This window comes from Eublepharis macularius, chromosome 10, assembly GCF_028583425.1.
Source record: "Eublepharis macularius isolate TG4126 chromosome 10, MPM_Emac_v1.0, whole genome shotgun sequence".
Taxonomy (NCBI): domain Eukaryota; kingdom Metazoa; phylum Chordata; class Lepidosauria; order Squamata; family Eublepharidae; genus Eublepharis; species Eublepharis macularius.
In genome coordinates, this window is record NC_072799.1 from 23,420,047 (window position 1) to 23,427,319 (window position 7,273).

Consider the following 7,273-nt stretch of genomic DNA (forward strand, 5'->3'; position numbering starts at 1 on the left):
GTGATAAAAGACACATTCGCCCCTTCCCCTCCTTTGGATCAAGACAAGATGGCAGCATGTGCTGGTCTGGCGAATTTTGGCGTGAAGCAGGAGAGAAGGGATGGCCTTCTTATTTCCAATTTAGCCCCTCCCAGAGTATAAGACTGCCAATCCTCTAGCCAGAAAACTCACCAGTGCCCAGTCTCTTAGATGAGAACACATACTCTTACATCCTTGCCTGGAATAAGAGAGATGCAGAAAGAGATTAGTTCCTCATTGCCACTCTAGCAGGCATTCAACACTGCGGGACCAAACCCAAGTGCAAATTGATGATCTCATTATGCTTCTCTGCTTGCTGAGGGAATTAGAGGAGAGAGCTGTGCCCCCAGACACACCAACCCTAAGTTAAGGGCTCTGACTCCCATCAGCAGAGGTCTCTGTCCGTCGCTCATCATAAAGCAGCATTGTTGGATCCAGCAATGAAAGTCTTGGAACAGCCAGATCTCATCCAGGGAAGGAGATCTCTTCAAGGAAGAAAACCGATTGGTTATGATCATGCAAACTTATCTCTTCCCTCAGGACATCTTTTCAAAATTGCTTCCTAAGGTCCTCCACATCCTGGAGTTCCCACATAACAAGAACTGGAGGAACTAGACCTGCAGGTTCAGCTAAAGTCTTCCCACATGTGGAGAATCCTTCACAAGGCCTTCCCTTTCCATCAGTATTTCACAAGGTTGTCAAGACGGAATGGGAATCCATTGTGAGACCTAAGGCCAGCCATCAAATCATCTCCTGTCTCTGTTTGGAGGTGGCAGGGCATTTTAAGCTCCAGTAGTTGATACTACAGTGACCTGACCCAAAGCAGACATCTCAGAGTATTCAGTCAGTTTACCCTACAACAAGGGGACTGACCTGGCCCTGTGTTAGAATTTCAAGGCTTTCTTTACAGCACTCTGGGCTTCCTCCTTCCTCCCCCGCCCGGCCCCCGGTTCTTGGACCTAGGTCTTGAACAGTAAGGCTGAAATTTTTTTTACATAGAACCCATGTCTAGAAACAGCTCCCTTCAACACGTCTCTGTGGCCTCTAAAATAAGTATGTTTGGAGTCAGAATCAGAAGATTCCTCTTAGAATTGAACCTTTTGCTCCAATGTTGCTAAAGGAAATATATTCCATTTATCAAAACAAGGCATAATCCATTTTAGGCTAAACTGGAGCATACACCAACTGGAGGGAACAGGGACAGAACCGATCCGAAAAGGCGATACTGAGCAGATGACCCAACATTGAAAAGGGGCAGTTAAATCATGCATACATAAAGGTCCTACATAACTTTGGGCTAAGCAAGGACTTTAAATAGGAAGGGAGTTTACCCTTAGACAGAAGGCCCAAGACAAGTGGAGAGCACTTAGCATCTCTGGGCTTCCTCAGCGGTCTCCTTGTTTGCCAGAGCCATCTATATCTGGGCTTCCAACCTGCTGACAAGGACATTCCTGAAGGATGATTTAAAGAAAATTGCCCTGAGAGAAGCCTTAATGGCAGACTCATCTCTTGATGCCATCTAACTTTCAGCCAGAGGGATGGCTTTCAACATCACTGCATGCCATAAAGCCTGGCTGCATATTCAGAGAGTCAACCCTGTCTCCACCAAAGAGAGCTAACAGAATGTTGGGGTGGAGGACAGTTGAGATCCGTTAGGACAGTTTGAGAAGGAGAAGGATTGGAGGCTGCTGAGAAGCAGCAGAGAGAAAGCTGCTTCTTACTCCTGTTGCACTGTAGTGTAACCAACCAACCCCGTTCTGAGAGTGTGGGGTTATAAGTTCCCATCTTAATAACAATGTATCCAGTGTTTGAATCACTCCTATGCTTTTCATCTTGTAAATAAAAGTAATTCTTTTTTCATCTTGTAGGTTTTTTTTCTGTTTCAACCTTGCCTGGGTGGAAGTTGTTGGCTTGGGGAAACACCACACACACAATCCCATCTGGTTACAACCAAATTGTCTGAGAAAGTAAATGATGACATACTGAGTTCCCTGACTCCAATAGCCTTGGACATTCATCTGGGTGAGTGGTAGTGAATTTAGGGAACTGTCTGTCTAAAGCCCTTGGGAAGAGGAAAGAGGGGGCCCTGTGGGGATTTGGGTCAAGGCTGTCTGCCTGATCATTACGAACTACGCAGTTGGTATGTTGTGACTGCCTTTAACTGTCTGTATAGCCCAGAATCTAAAAAGAGATTTAAAGTGGATGGCAGTAGGATTGGGAGGGGGGGACATCAGCCCATTGGGGATGCTATGGATAAATACCTAGCACAGGGCAAAGATAAGAAGGTACTGCCAAGTCATAGAAGGGAGGGCAAGACAACTCAAGAACAAACACTGGTTTTAGACCATTCAGGGCTAACAGTAAATGGCAGCAAACTAATCCCTCGGCAAGTACCAGGAAGCCCTCCTCCTACTTTAAGGAGGAAAGAAAACCTCCTTAGCCTGATGCCAAATCCACCATGGCCTCCCAGGACATGGTTGCGCTTCATGCGTGTCTGGTAATATTATATTTTCAGCTAATGGGTACTGGACAGTCTTCAGTGGTTATTCCTCGGAGCTCAAATTCTTGCCCATGATCAAATTCATTTAAGTGTCCAAGTACTGATGCCCAGCCAAACACAGCCTCATTTTCCAAACCATGGAAATCCATGCCTCCAAATTTGAACAATATACCCAGTCCTAGAGGGTCTGGGCATATTGTATGGCCTTTTCCAGTGGGGCTAGTAACCTTTCATTCTTAGTTCAGTTTTGCTGAACCTGCTTGGATGGAATGGCTATCCTGTGCTGGATGGGAACCAGTAAGTGGAACAGGTATGAGGGGAAAGAGGCAATATTTGGCTGTAGTTCTTTAATACTCCTTTGCCTTGACCCACAGATTTTAATGCATAGACCTGTGATACATGCAGTACCAGGAGATCTCCACAAAACCTACCTGCTAAATGAATGTCTTGGTAAAATAGGGAGGAGGCTGAAATGAAAATGTTGAGAAGCACCGTCCATCTGAACGGTGGTCATATCTGTGTCCTCCACAAGATGGCAGCATTAAAATTGAAAGAAAAGTGAAGAAAGATCAGATGCTGCACTAATTTATAAAAAGTTGTACTCTGATACAGCTTGCATTTTCAAAATGTGAGTTGGCCATAACTATAGAAAGGAGTCTGAGCCATTGCTGATATTAATACAGCTTAAGCCAGTACTTAGAGACTGGGTGTTTAGTTTTGGTTCACCAAGACATCCTATCCCTACATGTTTGCCAGGCCCTCTAATGATTCTGTTTACCTAGTATAATGTTAACTATTAAATTGGCTTTCTCTGTTTTTAGAGTCATATGCAAATGGCAGACTTCTCTCAGCATACTGGAAAGAGGTTTCATGCCCCCCATAATTTGAGCAATACTAGAAGGGAACATAAAACTCCACCTGGGTTTGTGTACAGTTTGTTTATTGCTGATATTATACATAAGCCAGAAAGTTTTGGGAAGTCAAAACTCCATGAAAGACCACATGCTTTGTATGCAAATAGTCCCAGATTCAATCACCGATGTCTCCAGTGAAAAGTAGCAGGTATTGGGAAAGATCTTCCTTGCCTAAAACTCTGGAGATCCACTGCCTGTCAGATTCGGCAATACCAATTCAATGGACCATTGTTCTGGCATGGTAAAGGGGCAGTTTTATATTCATGCAACTGTCCTTGCATTTACTCTCTTGAGTGGCTGCATACGTAGCAGAGACAAAGACAATCAGAAGCAAAATCTTTAGCCCAACTTACATATGGCACATTGCTCAGTATTAAATCTAACTGTTCCCCATTGGAAATAATACAATCAAAATTCCTGAGAGAAATATTTCAGGTCTCTGCCAGCGTCACAAATGCCGCAATCCGACTCAACGCAGGTCTGACAACTGTGGAGGCCAGATTATAGATTGCAGCAAGATTACACTGGTTAAAGCTAATTTTCTTTCCCAAAGGCCTTATCACTTATTATTACTGTTAAGTGACTCTAGTACTCCATCTTGGGCCAGAATGCTAGATAGGAAATTAGCCTCTTATGGTCTGTCGCAACAATTATTGCTTAGTATGGGCTATGATCATGCAAAAAGACATATTAAGCAGAAAATACTCGAGGTTGAGAGGCAATGTGACATAAACAGAATCAAAAACTTCCATTTTGATTCAGATACCATAAACAGACTAACACCTATGCCTTATCTTTACAACTTGGCAAATCAGGAACCCAGGAGAGCCTTCACGTTAATGCGATGGGATGCTTTGCCCTCCACTGTACTTGAAGGCAGATACAAAAGAATTCCGATAGAAAAACGCGTGTACCCCTGTGCTGATGGGAAAACAGAATCCTTAGAACATGTTATTTTTTAGTGTAAAATGTACAATCAGATCAGAGAAGTCTATATAATGCCTATACTTGTAGTGTACCCAGGAAGACAAAGAGCTCTTCTGCTTTCGAAAATGCTGTCGGATAAGAAACAGGATGTAACATACAAGGTTGCTAAATTCGGATGGTTGGCAATGAAGAGCAGGAGACATTATATTACTAACTAAAAGGAGTTTTCTTAATTCTGTATTTATGCTGGATTAGGTTTTATGCTGTATTGGGTTTTAAAATAATTTTAATGTGTTATTTTACTATACTGTTTTATTGACATGCTGTTTTATTTACCCATAGGTTTTACTATGTATTGTATCTCGCTTGCTGGTCTATGAACGTAGTAATAAATTTGATTTGGATTTGGCAATCAGAAGCAGTAGTGAGGCAGCACTTCCTTCACCTGCTTTCCTGGATTTTCTGCCTCTCCCATAAGGCGTATAAGAGTTTCTAGGCAGTATTGGCCAATGTAAGAAGTAGATGTACCTTTTAACTTTCACTTTCAAATCTTTCACTTATACCACCTGACAAACTAGCATGTTAGTAAGGCTAAGTAGATTCTGTGCCTAGCAGTGGAAAAACTGTTATTTTTAAAGTTTGAAATTACTCCTTACTAAGGAATTACGCACTAATCCTGTGTGTATAGTAAAAAACAGTCCAACAGACACACAAACATACATTTTCTAATCTCCCTTGATTCTCAGTGAAAAACACAGGCTATAAATTGAATCAATAAATAAGTTTTGAATACTTTCAAAGTATTTATATTACTTATTTATATTACTTTTTAAAAATCTTCTAAGCTAAATAATGTTTTTCTCTCACATGCACTCTGAAGAGCTGTACAGATACCGTTCCTTCTGAAAAAAATAAATTTACAGTGTGTTGTGTCTAAATTATTTAACAAAATTTCTACCCTTGTTGAGGAAAGAAACCTTTTGGATCTTTGAACTTGAATCAGTAACACCACAAGGATTAAATCAGACAATAGATTTATCAAGCTATTTATAAGGACATAGACTGGGACATGTGTAACCTGGAGGATACAAGTTATGTTCTTGTATCTTTCAGGGATTGGGCTCAATAACCAATTATGTCCTTGAGAAAGGGAGCAAAACGGGAATATAGCTAGCATCCTGTCAGATGCTTTGGATGTTTTTGGCTGAATAATTGAGGCTTCTGGGTTCTTGTATACCTGTGAAAAGAAAAACAACTCGATTTACTAACATTGTAGACAAATCCAAACACAGCACTTACCTGGAGTCAATTATCATCTGGCACAGTGGTTTACAGTGCCTCTTTCCCCTAGGCAGACGCTAAGTGGCTTTATAGTGAGACGGATCAAAACGGTTATCATTTCGTCCCATTGGACAGCCACAGGAAATTGGACTGTTTAGAATTGTTATCATCTTGCATATTTATTGTGTACTTATTGAACATTGTGTGCCGGGAGGAATTCATAATGTATAGTATTTATTGTTAGTAATTATTGTCAGTATAATTGTATTTATTTAACAAGTTTCACATTTGCACTTTGCACTTTATAAATTATTTATTATATTTATACTGATTAGATGTGAATGATTGTCTGTTACGGGTGATAGCTATCTCATTTGTTGTACTTGCATTCCTGTGGTGGCCTCGTTAGATACGAGGTCTTCCGTATTTGCTGGCAAAAGAGAAAGGTAAGGCAGTTTGGGGAGGATATCCACCATTGATAATCAACTCTTGTTCCTTTGGGCCTAATGGTCATTCATCCTCCTGTTGCTCTTCCACTAACTATTCAAATATCTCATTGATGAGACCATGACTTGGTCTTCTCATCAACTGGTCCATCCATTAACACCTGATTTTCCTTGATCCAAGTGCTCTTCATCTTTGGATTAGGTATCTGAGAAGGCTTTGGATCTTCACCAGTGGAGCTGATTTTTCAATCCATCTGTATCCCTTTCTGAAGGCATCAGGCTGTACACTGAATAAATAATCTGAATGGCTGCTCTACTAGGCCTGGAAGTTGCCAGACAGCCTCAAAAAACAGATCCTGTCTTTGTTGACTTAGAGACACACTCACAATTTTCCAGTTGGCTATGCTTGCGTTTTTGCATTTAGCAAAAAAAGCCTGAATAAAGCCTGTTCCCATACCAGTGATTTCTAAAAAGAGAGAGAATTTCTCTTGATTCCAATCAGAAAAATATAGGCTTCTCTTCTCCAACCAGTCCCCTATTATTGAGGAGGCAGCACAGGGAAAGGGGAAGCAAGCACTCCATTGGCTCAACAGACCAGGAGGATAGAAAACTTGATGCTGTCAGGAGAAAAGTTTATGCATCTGGTATGAGGTTGTGGGATTAGCAAATTTTAGTAGCAACTTTTAGCTCACAGTGTAATCACACTAGTATAGAAATATATTTCATATATTCTTTGTGCATGTTTTAAAGTAACTGTTCTGCCTTGGCCTTTCTCTTCCTGTTTGGGAAGGCTAAAAACTTGAGGCTGCAGGCCGGGAGAACTTTTATCCTCCATTCTCCTCCTCCTGCCTAGGAAACATAGAAGACAGACATTCTTTAGACACATCTTCAGAAATAGGGAGAAGAAAGAGTGAGGGTATTCCTCCTGGAAGAGGATACGTGCAGCACAATTGATGGGTTATGGAGTCTGAAGGAAATGTGAAATGACCATATAAGGGGAAATTGATAAGAAGGGCTGTTTCCACACACGTTGAATAATCCACTTTAAATACGCTTTAGTGCACATTTGTAACGGATTTTCCATGTGTGGAACAAAAAATCCACTTCTAAAGGATAACTAAAGTGCATTGAAAGTGCATTATTCAACGTGTGTGGAAATGGCCAAGGTATGAACAGGGATAGAATTG